This window comes from Saccopteryx bilineata, chromosome 2 (genome assembly GCF_036850765.1).
Source record: "Saccopteryx bilineata isolate mSacBil1 chromosome 2, mSacBil1_pri_phased_curated, whole genome shotgun sequence".
Classification (NCBI taxonomy): Eukaryota; Metazoa; Chordata; class Mammalia; order Chiroptera; family Emballonuridae; genus Saccopteryx; species Saccopteryx bilineata.
This window is the reverse complement of record NC_089491.1, coordinates 292,183,821-292,201,411: the sequence shown is the minus strand read 5'-3', so window position 1 is coordinate 292,201,411 and position 17,591 is coordinate 292,183,821. Positions and strand designations below refer to the sequence as shown.

Below are 17,591 nucleotides of genomic sequence, written 5' to 3'. Positions count from 1 at the left end.
TCAACAGTACAACGATTGAAATTTCTTTTAAGAGACAATTTTTTTAAACTTAAACTATAGAGGTGGGTACATTCCTTATAGAGGTAGCACCCGCACATGGTGTTTTGTGGAAGAGCCACACTCAAGGGGCCAAAGAGCCGCATGTGGCTCGTGAGCCGCAGTTTGCCGACCAGGGGTGTAGTGTTTTTAAAATACGTCTACAGATACCTGAATTCTCCTTCCTTTAAGAGATAGAACTTAGTTCCCCCTCACTTGAGTATGGCCTGACCTTATGGACTCACCTCCAACAAATAGAATCAGGTGGAAGCAACCGTCTGTGGCTGAGATCAGACATAAAAGGTACGAGAGCTTCTTCTTTGTTCTCCCTCTTGAATCATTTCCTCTGGGGGCAGCCAGCTACCATGTCATAAAGACCCTCAAGCAGCCCTCTGGAGACACGTGGTGGAAGGGATGAGGCCTCCTGCCAATAGCCGGTGTCAATGGTCATGTGAGTGAGCCACCAGAAGCCTATGGGGTTTCTGCACCAAATTTGGTATCAGTATGGTGAATTCCCAGAGGTGGGGGTCACCAGGTTGTCTGAGGAGGAGTGAATCAGCCTAGTTAAAGCTCCCATGCTAAGGAGGGCAGGGACGCTGCCTGGGAAGAGCCATTGCCGTCCAGCTTGGGAAACACAAGAAGAGAGTGAGACCCTACCTCTAAGTACAGTGTGTTCGTAAAGTCATGGTGCACTTTTGACTGGTCACAGGAAAGCAACAAAAGATGATAGAAATATGAAATCTGCACCAAATAAAAGGAAAACTCTCCTAGTTTCATACCTATTCAGTGCAGTTCGATGTGGGCTCACGCACAGATTTTTTAGGGCTCCTTAGGTAGCTATCCTGTATAGCCTCTACAGAATCATCACTGACTGATGGCCTACCAGAACGGGGTTTCTCCACCAAACTACCGGTTTCCTTCAACTGCTTATCCCACCGAGTAATGTTATTCCTATGTGGTGGCGCTTCATTATAAACGCGCCGATATTCACATTGCACTTTGGTCACGGGTTCGAATTTAATGAGCCACAGAACACACTGAACTTTACTCTGCACCATCCACATCTTGACTGGCATAGCCATGGGCTGCTCTGCTGTATACACAGTGTTATGTCATCATCTGCGCATGCGCACATGCTGCCACATCATATTACAGAAACTGGGAGAGTTTTCCTTTTATTTGGTGCAGATTTCACATTTCTATCATCTTTTGATGCTTTTCTGTGACTGGTCAAAAGTGCACCATGACTTTACGGACACACTGTATATATGAAAGAAAAAAAGACAAGCAACAAACAAGCATGGTAGATGATTAAGGAGGGGTCAGTGGTGCGGGCAGGGGACAGGCCTGGGAGAAGAGGCAGGGATGGCTCTCAGAGTGGAATGCTTGAGCAGGGAGGTGCGTGTTCAGAGCTCTGTGGAGCGTTCTAAGCACAGGGACAAGTCCTGTGGCAGCAGCGAGTGTGGCTTATTTGAAGAAGAGTAAAATAACACTTTAGGATTTCTATGTCAGAATCACAGAACAAATACTCCTTGGGTTGCAGCGTTTCAGGATACGGTTTTCTCTGCCAACCAATCTATGTTTGTTTCAGTGAGGAAACAAAAACCACGTGAACCTATGCAACGTCTCACCTTTTAGCCTCAGCTTCCAGAAAGCTCAGGGCCAGGTTTCTTACCTTCCGATGGTGGGTAATCAGTTCCCACCCCAGGGGTCTGGGGGTGGCTGGCCCACTCTGCTTCTTTATAGAGATACATTCTTGTCGGGGCTGGACTTTCTCAGAGTATGTCACGTTGTCCCCCATGAGCCGCCTCAAGTTGGCTGGGAAGAGGGTAGAAGAATTAGGTTTTTAGTTGTCATTTGACAGCTTTACCATTGCAGATAAAGAAGGCAGTCACAGAGCAGCAGTTCGTTGCCTTGTTGATTTATTCCACACACTTGATTATCAGGTGGGCTTTGGGTTCCAGGCATGGGGTGGGGATCTCTGTGGAAAGGGGAAGGAGATGGTGCCTGTCCTCACTGTGCCCTCTCACATTCTAGGACTCAGTACAAACCAGGAAAACCGAGTGACAGAGTGTCTGAGGACAGCTGGCACCGACTGGAAGCCTAAAGAGGGCAGCAGCAATTCCTGGGAAGACTTTAATGGAGGGCAGGGGGCGGGGACCCTGTGCTGGTCAGCCCCCACCCCCGGTGGCAGAAGGCATGGCCATCTTCCAGCGTCAACCCCAGCCTCAGTGCACTGGGGTCGAGCCACATGGCAAGAGCTTTCCTGACAGAAAGGAAAAATAGATCAAACACGTCTCAGCTCCCTGTGCCCTATGTTTAACTGATTTGCGCACAAACTCTTCAATCATGGTGTTAATATTTAATTGTCTTGTCAGGTCTGATCCTTCCTGGTCAGACAGTTAAAAATGGCTTGAGACGAAGGGGAAATGAGGCGGCCAGAGGGCATGACATGAGGCACAGGGCGTGTGTGCTCAGAGAGAATCAGGGGCTGAGGGCCGAGGGAGCAGACCTGGGCCCTAGTGTCACTTCTCTGCCTCGGTCCCCACGTCATCTACATCTGTAAGCACAGCAGCACTTCTCCAAAGGCCATTTAGGGAGCCACATAAGAGTTTAGACAACACCAAGGCCTGTGAAGAAAAGGGGGGGTTTCTTCAATGGGGAGAAGCCAGGAGGCTGGTCTCAGGGGCAGGTCCGGGAAGTGACACACTCATGCCCCCCGGTATTTCTAAGCCTGTGAGGGGCCTATTGGTAGTGTGACTCCATGCTCCACTCCAGCCCAGGTGACACCTGATTTACGGGCATGTTTCTGTGAGAAGCGGTGTTGGTCTTGGCTGTCCAGCATCCCAGCAGCAAAGAAAAATGGCTCGAGGACTATTTCAGGTTAATGCACTCTCTGAGGCAGTGCATAAATGTCTCCAGGTGACTCATTTGAAGAGGCTATTAATAGGCAGGAGAGGAGAGGGATGGGAGAAGGGAATTTCATTCAATTTCAGACACTCACTTTATTTATACCCCCTTTTCCAAAACAAACACCAACAGATAAATCTTGACCATGGCCAATCCCTTTCCTGAACGAAAAGCCTTACATGTCTGGGTAGTCACAGAAAATCAAGCTGAGGGGATGCTTCATTTTTAGCAAGCTATGAAGCAAAACGTAGAGCCATATTCAGAAAAAACATGGGGGTTGGGGGGGGACAGGACAATTCAGAATAGAAGAGGAAGAAGGAAGGGGACAAGCATCTGAGCTGGTGGGTGGGAGGAATACTCGGAGCATGCGCTCTTAGGGGGGGACATCTTGGAGGACAGAGGGCCATAGACCTTGAATGCGGTCGAGGGAGTTTTGATTCAGGTTACCTGTCCCACCTCCAGGAAATCTCTCCTGACAAATTCCCCCCGGGCCGGCTTGGGGGCTCCTGTTCCCCACTCCTGGCGCCGTGAGCATCCCCCATGTTGTTTTCCCCGTGTGGTTTCGTCTCCCCATCTAGACTGCAATTATGTTCTGCTCCCTGCTGCCTCCTCAGCGGCTTGTGGAGTAATTGGTATACAGTAGGTGCTCCACAAGGACGTGATGAATGGCTGAAAAAAAAATCTATGAACAGTAGAAGATGAACGCGTGTTTCTGAGTCAGTGCAAGGGTGATCGCAGTGCTTTGTTGGGAAGATTCATCTGGTTATTGTGCTCGGAAGGCCAGAGTGAGCAGGGGACGGCAGACCGGGCTGCTTGTGCAGTGCCCCGCTAGAGAGGGCGATGTCCCGCGGGAAGAGGTGGGTTTAGACTGGCTGATGGATTGGGAGGTCTGCCTGGAAAGCGGAGACTAAGAAACTGTGATTCCGAGTGTTCGGTCCAAGACTAGTCCAGTGCTAACAGCTGCAGTACCAGACGCGAGGCCGAGGGAAGGCTGGCAAGGGGGAGACTGCAGGGAGCAACGAACCCTTGAGGGCTGTGTGTGCTACTGCTCTGAATTGAAATAGAAATTCTAAAAGAGGCTGTTTGCATGAATGAGCACTTACAATGGGCTTTGAGACACAGAAAATGAATATTCTAGGAAAGCATGTCAGCCTCATTAATTTGCTAGGAATATAGTAAGAGTCCAATATTTTTAAGAGTGAAAGAATAAATTAAGCATGGAATGCATGGGCGGTTATGGTTTGGACTAGACTTTTTGGAACAGCGACTGGGAGAACTATCAGTTCTTCTTTTGGTTCTATCAGGCCTTGTACTCAAGCCCATTGAAGAAAGCTATGAGCTCTGAGGAAGAAGATTCTTTTTTTTTTCTTTTTTTTCTTTTTTTTTCTTTTTGTCTTTATTCATTTTTAGAGAGAAGAGAGAGAGGGAGAGGGAGAGAGACAGAGAGAGAGAAGGGGGGAGGAGCTGGAAGCATCAACTCCCATATGTGCCTTGACCAGGCAAGCCCAGGGTTTCGAACCGGCGACCTCAGCATTTCCAGGTCGACACATTATCCACTGTGCCACCACAGGTCAGGCCTGGAAGAAGATTCTTATTGGATGTGAATCATCAGGCCATCCCTCACCTGAGCCAGGGATCTAGGAAACAAGTTGGTGGCAGTCCCTGTGGCCCAAGATCAACGCAACTGCCGACCTTGCTGGTTACACCAGCCAGTCTGGGAAGACTTCCATGGCCCAGGGGCTGGAGGGCAGCCCCAGCATCTGCTGTAACATCCTTACAGTTGTGAAAGGGAGACACAGGTCTCCCCTTGTGGGCAGGAGAGTGGCAGTTCTTGCAGGGGGATGGGGGCTCAGAGCTGAGGGGAGGCAGATCCCACAGTCACACAAAGGCTTGGCTGTGGTCAAGGATCTCTCAGGGAGTCAATATGCAGATTATTAGGCTTGGGTCAAGGAAAGGCCTCCTCTGCAAATAGAACAGGTGCCCGGAAGTCTCAGTGCCAACACATGATGCTTGTGGGAGGCAAGATTAACAGGCTCAGCGTGGCTGGTGGTCAGGGTCATAGGGCTACCAAGCAGATCTTGGGAGCTGGGGAGGAAGGAAGGTTGGGCTTGCTTTTAGGTCTTAGAGAAGGAGGTTCTGAATGTGGCTGGAGGTGAAGAGGAGACAGAGGATCAAGCTGAAGGAGAGCTAGATGGCTTTTAAATTCAAGTTTTACCAACTAGCAGTTGACTGAGTATGTCATGTTCCTCCTTTGTGCCCTCTTCTCTGTACCTGTTCTGTGCTGGCCCAGGATTGATGGGGAGGGAGAAGGGCAGGTAGATGTGCTTTGAAGAGGCGTGGAGTTCCCGCTGCTGGGAAGGGCTAATGCATCAGCAACTGTGATTTCTCTGTACTTCATGATCACATCATAGATGCTCACTCAGCAAATATAAAACAGCAACAGTACCCCAACCTGGAACATTCTGTCAAGGTCAAGTGGGCCCCAGATAACCTAAGGATCAATTAGAAATAATAAAAGGTTTGGGCCCAAAAATGAAAAATTGGGATTGATCTAAAATAAAATACTTCACTCCCAAATATCTCATTCTTCCAAAGATGCTGTTCCCAATAATCTAGATTCTGAGCGAGACTGAAAAATGTGCTCTGGGTAGAAGATTAGAATCCTTTGCTGAACAATAGATGAAATGTTTTTGAAATAGCTGAGAACAACAAAGATAAAATATCCAAGCCTACTTACACCTAATGAATTAATCAACCTAGGAAATAGACATTTCTGTTATTCAGACATTAGCAAGACTTTAAATGTAAACATCTCAGAAATGAAACATCAGAATGTCAAATATGGAAGACACTTTTAAAGATAAATTCAGCCCAAGATACTCACTTTATAGATAAAGAAATTGAGGCCCAAAGAAGAGATTACAGTAAGACATGAAAAATGCATGTATTTGAAGTTTTACCTTCTCTTGTGCTGAGTGAGAATCTGACTACAATGTGTCCACACACAGCACTTAGCTGCCTGGGACGCCTGTGAGGCTGACGTGGGGTGATATGTGGTTTGATATTATCTAGTGTCTTTTTCTTCTTTTGGGTTCTCCGTTATGGTGTTGTCTGTCATGGGAGGGTACTTTATACAGGCTGGCCAACAGTCAAAGGGATTATTGGTATATGATCCAAGCAGAACTCATTACAATCTTTTCTTGAGATTGTTATATGGATGATTCCAAAGCTGTTGGGGTCATGTAAGCACGCTTCTTCCCTGACTACAAAGAAGAAGCTATTTGAAGCTAGAATTAGGCTACTCTAGAAGGAAGAAAACCCAAGATTAGGTAGATAGTTATTAGGTGGATACATACATGCATACACACAGAAACAGAAAGAACCAGCTCCCACACTTGCTACTTCTTTTACTTGAGCTAGTTTGAAAAGTATCTGTCACTTGCAAACAGCAACGAAAAAATGGAAACACAAGAGCCGTATAACTTTTTTCATGATCAAAAGCTGGTAAATTGGTCATAAGAGGGGAAAGAAATGAGAAAAACTCAGTTGTCTTCAGTTCCTTTCCTGCAAAATTTTAGTTAAACTCATTTTTGGGTAAAATGTCAGGCTATTTCCAAAAAGTTGCTCTTCTCTGAAAGCTCCACATTTACATTTGCTTTTGCAAATGTCATCCTTTCTGCTCAAGGGTCACTTGCTCCTTTTCTTTCATGTCCCTGTTTGCTCACCCTTGAAAGCCCTGCCCTGCCCCTCCCTCATTCATTTTTTCTTCTTTTAGCAAGAATTGACTGAACCAAGCGCTATACTAGGAGTTGGGGGTATGGCAAGGAACATGACATTCATTCATTCAACCAACAGATACTTCTTGAATGTATTATATATAATGTGCCCGCCACAGCATTAGGTGCAGGGAAGTTAGAGGTGAGTGAGCAAGGCAAGGTCCCTGTTTATAGTCTATTGGGAGAAAAAGATAGAACTCATTTAGGAATGGGATGTGTAGTCCTGTCATTTATCTCCATCCTCTCTGTGAGCAATTTCTTGTGTTCTATCCCTTATTTGGATGAGAAAACTGAGATCCAGAGAGATTACGCAGCCTGACAAAGATCAAACAGCAAGGCAATGGCCAAGCCAGCATCTAGCTCTAAGTTCTGCCTTTGCAGCAAGCTAAGCCCCCTCAGTAGGACATGAGAACCTTGACCAATCCTGTGGCATAGGGAGACAGGTTTTTTTAATTGATTTTAATTTATTGTGTTTACATAGATTCTAGTGTTGCCTCGAATGCATCCCCCTCCCCCATATTCCCCTCAACATCTCCCTTGCCCCCCTCCCCACCGCGCCCTCCCCCCTTCCCTTTAGCTTTATGGAGACAGTTTTCAAGATTAGTATCTGGCTGTCTGTCCATTAATCTATCTGTTTACATCTGTGTGCGTACCATGTGTGTGTCCGAGACCACATTACCTTTCCGTTCGTAGCTTTGTAGTATGTCTTTAAATCAGGTAGTGTTAGTCTTCCAATTTTGTTCTTCTTTTTTTAAACAAAATTTTTTTTGCTATTCTAGGTCCCTTGTATTTCTATGTAAATTTTTAGAACCAGAACATAAACATATCAGGATTTTGTTCCTTTTGACAAATTAGATGAACACCATTCCTAATTGTGGTTAACCTTTGAAGCCAGCTTTGGTTTTTTCAGTGAACTGATTGGTTTTCAGTTAGGTTGAGTGTTTAGAAGCCTAATTTTCTCTTTCTCTCCTGGTCCTAGGATGCAGTGACACAGAGCATCACTCTGGTGACAGAGAGAGCCCGGAGTGTGTCCAAGGCCCCAGAGGCTGCCGTTTTGGCCTGAGAGGAAAGCCAGCTTCCTCCGTCAGGTGAGCTCTGCGGCGGCCATGGTGAGGTCAAACCTCACCACTCAGACACAGATGAAGCTATTTCAGACATTCCCAAGCAGCCACCCTTCCCTCCCTTGTCCAAAGCAAAGCTCATCTGGTTTAGGGACAGTGGTCTCATCACAGCCCAAGACCACCCCAGGCTCCAGGAGCAAAAAGCGTTCTGGGAAGGGGTTGCGGAGAGGCCCAGAAAAGCCAGGGCAGACGCACCGTCTTCTGGAAGCACTGTGGTCAGCGGGGGGTGGGAGGGGTCTTCCCGGTGGACGCCCAGAGCAGTGCCCATGGCTACCGCATGGCCAGCTCCCCAGGGGCTGCCCTCGGAGAGCCGGCATTTCAGCAGCAGAATTATTGCTTGTTCCCCATACTGTGAATTGTTAGCAGGTTCTAAATACACCATTCATTTTCTCTTTGAGCACCTTCCTTTGAGGGACCTTTGAGAAGGGTCCCTCAGCTCCAAATACCACCAGGGGCCTAAGGGTTTCAAGTCAAAACATTCCCCAAACCACAGCCCTCGGGTGAGATGCCAGGCTGGCCAAGAGTTTGGAGGATAAACAACCACCCACTGGCTAGAAACCACCAAGTCCACAGGAGGGGACTGCCTGGCTCACAGAGGCTGGGAACCAGCATTTTTAGCCAAGTTCATTTAATGAAGCCACCTTCCCTTCCATAGATTATGCCAACTTCTCTCTGCCTTAGAAAATAAACCCAGTCCCACGGCTGGGGCTCAGAAGTGCAGGGTGCAGGCATCTGTAGGACCAGAGCTACTCCCCTGTACCCTTCACCCACTCCCCAATTGTACAAAAAAAAAAAAAAAAAAGAGGCTTTTGTAATGTTTCCGAGGTACCTACCTAGATTCTACCAGTTTCGCTGAGCAACTCCAGGAACATGAGTGCAGCTCTCAGGGCCTGGGCAGCCAACTTCACAGATGAAAGAGATCTGGGAGGTCCCAGTGGACCTGTGCAGCCAGCAGCGCTGTGGAGCCGCTTTCTGGGAAAGGGTGGCTTAACTGAGTGCTTCAAGATCTCGAAAGCAAACAGACACCAAGGGGGTATTTGCAAACAAGAGTGCACCTACATAGCAGCTGCTCAAGCTGCAGCTCCTGAAGGAGCAGATTCGATGGAGACAGCCATTCACTGCGGCCTCTCCCACCAGCACGTCGTAGGCTTCCATGGCTTTTCCGAGGACAAGGGCTTTGTGTTTGTGGTGTTGGAGTTCAGCTGGCGGAGATCTCTCCTGGAGCTGCACCAGCCCAGGAAAGCACCGGAGGCTCGCTACGACCTGCGTCAGATAGTCTTTGGCTGCCCGTGCCGGCCTCAAAACTGGGTCATTTACCAGGACCTCAAGCTGGGTAAACTCTTCTTGAGGGAAAGTCTGGAACTGAAAACATGGGGTTTGGACTGGCGACCAAAGCAGACTATGAGCAGAAGAAGACCCTAGGTGCTGAGCAAGAAGGGGCATAGTTTCCAGGTGGGCATGTAACTGAGCCATTGGATGCATCACGTGTACCTTGTTAGTGGGCAAACTACCTTTTGAAACTTCTTGCCTCCTCCCGATCAAGAAGAATGAATACAATGTTCTTAAGCACATCAACCTGGGGCCGCCGCCCTCATCCAGGAGAAGGTGCTTCAGGTGGGTCCCACTGTCCTCCACCCATTCCATTCACGAGCTGCCCCAGGTGAGTGCCCTGATTGTCGCTGTACCCTACCTGTCTCCCTGTCACACACCTGTCTCATCATCACACCCACATTTTCAGTCACTCCCAGCAGCCTGAACCCCAGCAGCTGGAAGCTTCTCACTGTCCTCAATAAAGGCAAGGTGACCCCCATGCCAAAGCATCTCTGGGGAAAAGAGTAGCCCCTGGTCCCAGAGATGAGTGAGACAGTCAGATGCCACCTTGGTGACAGGCTGCAGCAGCTACACAGCATCAGTGCCTCCAAGCACTCAGAGAGGGGGCTCGTGAGGAAAGAAGAGGCTGAGAAGCCCACTGGCCTCCCGATCTTCTGGTCAGCAAGTGGGGGCACTACGCAGGCAAGCATGGCCTCAGGCGTCAGCCATGTGACAGCAGTGCGAGGGTGTGTGCTTCAGTGACTCAACCTGTCTTATCCTCCACGGAGACAGAAGCAGCCTGCAGGTCATGGAGTGTGATGGCGGAGTCCTACTCACCCAGAGTTCCCATCCCCACTCCGAATGACGTGAGAACACTTGCAGAAGGCGATGCCAGTATCACGGCCCAGGACGGCAGTGACCCGGCTTGACTACCTGACTGTGTACCTGGTTTCACACCTGCAGGGCCATCGTCCTACTCCTCAGTAATGGCCGCATGCAGATCACCTTCTTCTGGGACCAGAGTCACCCCATGCCCACTGACGGTAGCTGTTGAGTCGAGAAGAAGTGGGACTCAGCAGGCACAGCCCGCGCGGCCTGGAGCTGACCAGGTGGCTCCCCGCACCCTCACCATGGCGGACAAGCTGCTGAGCGCATGCTCAGCCACAACCGCCTCGGAGCGTCCCCTCGGGCCCCGGGTCCCTTCTCACCCATATGGTTAGCTCCCACAGTGCTGTGTGTTTTGAAATGTGTCCCCGGCTCCGGACGCTGGGGACAGAGCTCCGTCTGCCTTGCAGGCTGGGGCTGCTATGTAATTTTGGGTGTGGGCTGTATGACCCTATGACCTTTTCCCCTTTCCTCTGGACTCAACCCGATGAATTGTACAGAATGCTGATACTGAATGCAGGACTGTCCTTTCCTTGGCCTGGCTTACATTAAAAATACATGAATCTATCTAAAGAAAAAAAAGGTGTCGGGAGTAATGATTGGCTACTGGTTGTCATGGGCTCTCAGTGGCTGCCTGTCTCAGCCAATCAGCAGCATGCAATAAACGCTCCTGAGTCAGAGGACAGAGATGGCTCTCTGGGAACATGGGATGCCACCTTCACTGTCCATTAGTTCAATATGACCTGTAGGACATCTAACCAAATTCAGTGTAGACACATTAACAAGTCCACCGTGAACAAAGTTCTTTGACAAAAGGTGGTGTGTGGAGAGGTGTGGGAGGCCGGGGCTGGTAAGAGCCCGGGGATGCTCCAGTGTCCCCGTCGTGGGAGAGATCTCTCGGTGGGGGGAGGGGAGGGCAGAGCTTATGAGACCTTCTATACATGACGAGTGCAGGCTCCAGGCCATCGAGCTGGTGAGTAGAGAAAGTGGAAAAGCAAACTGGAAGCTTGGGGAGGCAGCGAGGGAGAAAGGAAATAAAAAGGAAGGAAAGCCAGGAACCCCCACAGAGCAGTGCTGGGAGGGACGGCTGCCTGGATGCACTCACATGCCCGCCAGAGGTGTATGTCCACTAGTGAGGGATACTAAGTGGCTCACCATCCAGGAGGGACAGACTTAGGGCAGCTGTTTCAGCTGGAGGAAAGGAAGGCTGGGACATGCTGGAAGACAGCTGGAGCAGGTGGCTCCCTGCTAGGCCAGACACAGCATGGAACCAAACTGAGATGGCCACGGCACACGGGCAAGTATCAATGTAACCGGATGGTTCCGAGCCAGGCCTCTGGGACACATCACCTGGTCCTGGCTCTGCCACTTACCGCTGAGTGGCTTGGGGCAAGTTACTCAATTGCTCTGAGGTTCGGTTTCCCCAACTATAAAATGTGGATTGAGCCTCACTGTAGAGGGGTTATGGGGAGGATTTCGTGAAGGACGTTTAGTCCCGCCCTGCTCGGTAAGTGGCAGCAACTGTGGTAAGGATGGTTCAGCTGGGAACCAAATGATGGCTCTGATGTCACCCCCCCCCCGAGAGATGGGGACTCTGCCAGTGTTTGGCTGACAGACACAGCTTCTGCTGAGAAAGCTCGTCTCACCGGGGACTCAGCAGGACCTCGGGTTCCAATGTGTGAGGAAGCGTCAGTTTGCCCCCGGGTCTTCCTACTTATCCTGATGACCCAGGTTACTTAGATTTTTGGAGGATCCTCAAGCCTTTTCCTTCCAGGGGTCTGTGTGTCTTTGTTGCGGGGGGGGGGGGGTGAAGTGGGAGCAGAGGGGTGTTTGAAGTCACCTCTGGGGCCTGTGTAGGAGCTCAGAGGACCCGGGGCACCAGAATCCCAGAGACACAAACACCGGATTATCTCACGGATAAAAGAGGATTTAGGGTGACTTGATTTAAAGCTTCCCTTCTTCCCTTTTTTTTTAGGCAAAGTCCTGGGAGTAGCTGGTGGGAATGGAAAACAGACAGAGCCTTGTTAGGAACTTGCATTTTCACTTGCAGAATGAAGGCGCTTTGGTAAAAAGGGGTCTCTCCTTCATGTGCCCCTCCCATCATGTGCCATTGAACTCGATCTTTACATTCAAATACATACCCATTTGTATTCCGGTCTAATCATGGGAGACTCATATCTCTGTGGACCCCAGCCTCGGCTTGTAGCTGACATGAAATGTTCAGGGGGGCCTTCAGCTGATACAAAGAAGGACTGTGGGGAAGCCAGCCAGCCAGTGCCCCCCTCCCTCCTAGCACCTTCACCCCACAGCTGGACCCTGGGGCTCGGGGTGCTGGCAGCCCTTCCTCACAATGCATTTTACTGGGTCGTCTCTGTGCTGCTTGTAATCAAGGCTCTCAGTTCCCGATAGGACAGAAAACCATGAGAACCCAGTCAGGTCAATGACCAAGTGCCCAGCATACCAATGACCAGGCCTCTCGGGACAATCAGAGCAAGTGCTTGAAATTCCAGCCGGGAGCCTGGCTGCTCCTGGAGGGGAAACACATGTGCCTGGGGTGACATCCCACCTGGCAATTCCCAAACTGCCCACGAATACCAGCTCCGTAGCCTCAGTTATAAATGGTAACACCGCACCGCCACCGAAGGGGTGTGGGGTGTACAAGCCTGCCTTTGTTTAATTAACAGAGGGATTCCACAGAGAAGAGAAGCGACCCCTGCCCCCAGTCCCTGGAATCCAGGGACACCTCCTACACACCACGGCTTTCGTGGGGCACGGGATCCACCTTCCCGCAGCGGGGCAAGGAGCTCGCTCCCTGCAGCATGGGTTCCAGACTGAATGCACCCCGACACCTCGGGCTGTCCTGAGGGGGAGGTCGCGGGGCTCAGGCAGCACCAGGCTCAGGGGTGTCTCTGAGGGTAACTCCCATCCAGGAGGGGCAGAGCGGCCAACGGAGGTAGCAGGTTTCCTTCCCGCCAGGGTGTCCCACAAAGTTCTCTTTCTTTGGAGAGTCCCGAGGAGAACTGTGCCTGGAAACCAAATGGACCCCTTGAGGCCGTTCCCTCAAGAAGCGGAGTTCTCAGCTTTCTAGAGGTTGATTCATTCCCTTGTCCCACGTCCAGAGTGACGCCGCTTTAAGTGTCACTGCTCCTTCCTCATTTCAGTTCCTGTTCATTCTCGCCATGGGGCACGAGGGCAGAGCTAAGGTTTGCTGTTCTGGGCTCCCTTGTTGTGGGCACTGACCTGCACCCCGCTGTTCAGCGGCTCTGTTCGGCTTTGTGGGCTGGTGTCCACCTCAGTGGCATGCAGGGTAACAAGTGGGTCTGGGACCCCCAACCCCCGGGGCCTGGGGAGAGACTTTAAAAATGCCCAGCCCCCACTCCTGAGATCCTGACTTAACTGGCCTGCACTGGTAGTCTGAACCGGCCCCAGGTGACTCTAACGTGCAGCCACGGTGGAGACTCCGCCCCTCCCCCAGAGCAGGCAGACCCTCAATATCCCTTGTCTCACCTGCACCAGTGAGGTGAGCTTTGCCCAAGTGACACCTCTTTTGTGTTGCGGCTTCTTAAACCCTACATGTTCCAGACCCTTTGCCCACTGCTGATAGTATTTGTCTAAGCCACAAAACTCTTGGGGGGACCAGGTTCTGGCAGGAGAGCCCCTGGCAGGCATGTCTCCTCTGATGTTTGGAACTGACTGAATAACTAAGCCTTAGGAAGTCCCCGTCCCAGGCACACAGGAAAAGGGGTCTTGCCTTGTCCTCCAGGTCCCCTCCACCCCTGACAAACATCTTCCTCCACATCTTCTAGACTGCAGACCAGTTTCTGAGCCCTAGTGGGAAGCAGGCTTGGGCACGTAAAGGACTGTGTGAGGTCCCAGGTGGGCTGAGCAGCCTGGCGGCAGTGTTGTTTTTACTGAGACTAGGATCAGGAAGGTTGAGTAACTTGTCCAAGGGCTCACAGCTAGGATTGTGTGCATGAGTGTGTGTGTGTGTGTGGGGGCATTGGGGGTGCACAAGAGATAGAAAAAGCTCCCACATCATTTTTTTGTCATTGCTCACTCTTGCGATTTCATCAAATCCATGAATTCATGGCTTTGCACAAGCTGATGGATGAAGTGCATTGTCTCTGAAAGTTGGTGAAAACAATGTTGGGGGCTTTCCAAGTGGTGCTGCATGCAGTACACATCTGGTAAAAACAGAGCTCAGGGGAACGGAGAGGAGAAGCCCTTATGTACACAGACTGGAGAGGAAGAGAGAAGACCAGGGGTAAAGACACCAGATCCTTCCCAGACGTTGATCACTGCCCCTCCCTGAGGTCCAGGAAGGAAGAAAGGCACGAAGAAGAACCAAGCCAGGTCAACTGTTAAAAATTATTTAATAGAAAGTCCAATGTCAAAATGTAACAATAAACAAAAATACACGTGTATAAATATGTATATATAATTAGACCTGTACACTTTCTCAGACCCTTTTCAAAATGGAACAGAATCACCATTACATCTTGGTGGTCAAATCAAAAATAATATTCAAGCGATGTAGACCCACAGAGGCTGTGGGCACAGTGCTGCCGATGGACGCACTTTGAGGGTTCAAACAATTCCGCTCCCAAGAGGGCGGGCGATATTGCCAAATGCCTTTTTCCGGAGACCCCTAGGGGGAAAGAGGAGCCACCCCACAGCTCTGCACGCTGTCCCTGATCTTTCCTTAGCACCTGCAGCCACTACTGTCCAGGGACAGCTCTCCTGTTGGGGTGGGGGGCTAGCTTTTTTTAAATTTATGTTGTTCGGGAGTTTGCTTGCTTTGTCTCCCAGATTAGAAGCCCTGGGGGATTCTGTCTGAAGACCTCCCTCTTCTTTGGGCTGAGCGCCAGCTCAGAGTTTGGGGCAGATGCCATCAAAAGGGCTGATCAGCTCTTAACACAGTGGTGTCCACAGTGGGTGTGCCCATCCCAGGGGGCCCGCAAGGTCACTCTCAGGGGTTCAGAGAGGAAGTATCAGAACCTCTGATGATAATATTTTGTATCTTATTCTTTCAAAATTTTTATGTTGTGTACTTTTTAAAAAAATGTGCCTAATATATTCGTACAGAAGTATGTGAATATAGGCTTTAAATAAATTAATGAACACGAAGAAGGGGTACATCTCACCAGCTTTTGCTGATAGGTGTGTGTGGTAGAGACAGATGGCACCCAGTGCTTTACAGGCTACAAGCGCCCATGGCTGGCCAGGGAGGCCACCCTGCAGGGCTCCCGTGCCCGCGGAGGAAGCCTACGCAGGTGCCTCTAAGATGCTACTCAGCCCTTCCGGGAGTGGACGCCTCTGGTCCTGCTCCTGGAGTCCCCTTGAACCAAGGCCTTGTTCCTAATAAAACACAAAGGCCCTTGGGAAGGGCAAACATGCAGCCATCGCCAAGGGGCCAGCTGGCAGTTTTGGTTTTTTCCTGGTTATGGAATGGGAATTGGACCAGGGCAGACAATGGGAGAGGGTACAAACCCGACTGACTGGTCGTATTCTATGACACCCACCCCTGCCACCCCCCCAGGGACTTCCAGGGCCTTAATTTTAAAATAGGTGTGTGTGAGGCCAAATGTTCTCAGTCCAGCGCCCTGATCACCATGGGTCAAATTCTAATCACAACGCCTAGGCTTCAGGGATATTCGAGTGGGAGCCACAAGACACAGAATTAGAAATTCCTCAGCGAGGAGCCAAAAGCGTGCCTGTGAGAAGAGTGGGTGTTGGAGCCAAAATCGTCCCCAGGGCCCGGAGGCTGCCCATTGTCCTTGAGGACGCCAGGCGCACCCAGGAGGGCTAGTGCGGAGCTCTCGCACAGAGGGCAGCTCCCACAGGTACCCAGGGCCCTGGGGGAGCCCACGCAGGTAGGAAAACTGCCTTCAGCTCCCGTCCCTCCAACCTCTCAGGGACACTGTCACTTGTTTGCGCCTTATCTTGAGTTTCTAGAAAGCATGATGTCTCACAGCTAGTGTTTTAATTTAACGCGTCCTTCTCCTTAGAAAGTTTCTAATTATTTGCTTGGGGAGGGGTGTGAGTGAATAGGTCTAGGAAAACCTAAAAGGCACTGCGAGGTGTCCCACAGAGAGATTCCGCCTGTCTCTGAGCCTTCCCTGCCTCGTATCCTAAGAACGCAGAGCTCCAAGCTGCAGTGACCTCCCTGTCCTCACAAGGTCCACAGCAGTTGTCTAGGCTTGTGGGTGTTTCCATGTGCATACAATCCATCTGTGCTTTAATTTTTTTTTTTAATGTCCTCTCTCTTTGGTGGGTGGGACTCAGGTGCACACTCCAGATGTAGCAGAGGCTGGGCCACCAGATGTGACCGACCCCAGGGAAAGGCTGTCCACGTGTCCAAGGGCAGCTGCCCCTGGGTGAAATGAATGAAGGCGTCACACACCAGGTCGGGAAGCCCTCCACTGCTTCCCGTGCGTTCACCCTAGGGTGCACCCTCATCCTGGCGTCCAGGCCAGCTTTTCTTAGCTTTGGTGGCTCTAGAGACTGGTCAGGAGACCCAGAGTTGTCCCTTGTGCCTCTAACTCAGACCCAGTCCAGATGAAAGCCCTTGAATTCGAACAGCTTTTGGAGAGAAGACAAGTAGTTGGGGTGGGGACTATATGGGAGTAGCTCAACTTCAGCAAGAAATGTGTGTTTCTGCAGCGAGGAGGGAAGAAGACCGGGCCCTGATGCTGACCACGCTTACCGCCTGGGGTGACCTCGGCAGCGACCTCTGCTTCAGAGGGCAGAGCATCTCCAGAATCCTTAGCAAAGTGCCCAGGCACCCCCCGGAGCGTGTGGCTGACTGCCCTGGCCTCATCCCCCTCTCTCCCTCAACTCCCAGCTCTACCTGCTTTGACTGCCCGCAGGCCCTGAGGCCCACACTGTCCCTCCTTTGGGTGTGTCCCATCCTGTCCCTCAGCCTGGAAGGCCATTTGCAATACTCTCTGAAAGTCCTCGGACAAACTTGGGCTTTGGTGCCGCCTCCCTTGGGAAGCCGCCTGATTCCCAGAGCTGGGCGGCTGCCACGTAAGCTGCTCCTACACAGCACCTGTAGGGACACTTCCCACACCGTGTTGGGGACTATGACAAGCTGCTCCAGGACAGGAGCTGTGTTGGGGTCAAAACTGTACTGCTGTTGATCAGCGCAGTTCCTGGGGTATACCAGGTCCCCTATGAGCACAGCACTCAATGAGTGAGTCCCCAACACTGGGGAAGGCAACGCTAACCCTGCTACATCTGGGACCACCTGGACGATGGGGCCCTAACTGCACATGGTGTCAGAGCGTCCTGGTGGAACTGGTAAAATGCCACAGCAGAGGCCACACAGGATGAGCGAGAGAGCGTGAGACGCGCTGTGGTCCTATAGAGCCGGACCTGGCATGTACCCTGAAGGATGCATCCTTTATGTGCCTGGGGCGGGGCAAGGATGCCAGCCACAGCATTTGGGCGAGAGGCCCAGGAGAGGCAAACACACCCATGGCGAGGCAGCCTGGTACGGATGGGACATGAGGCAAGATGACCAGCAGACCTCCACCCTCCTATGCTAGTC

The 17,591-nt window shown here is 50.9% G+C and overlaps 1 pseudogene; it reads left to right on the top strand.

The window, feature by feature from the left end:
• Positions 1–8,713: 8,713 nt before the first annotated feature.
• Positions 8,714–10,019, top strand: LOC136322534 (serine/threonine-protein kinase PLK1 pseudogene; annotated as a pseudogene).
• The last annotated feature ends 7,572 nt before the right edge of the window (positions 10,020–17,591 follow it).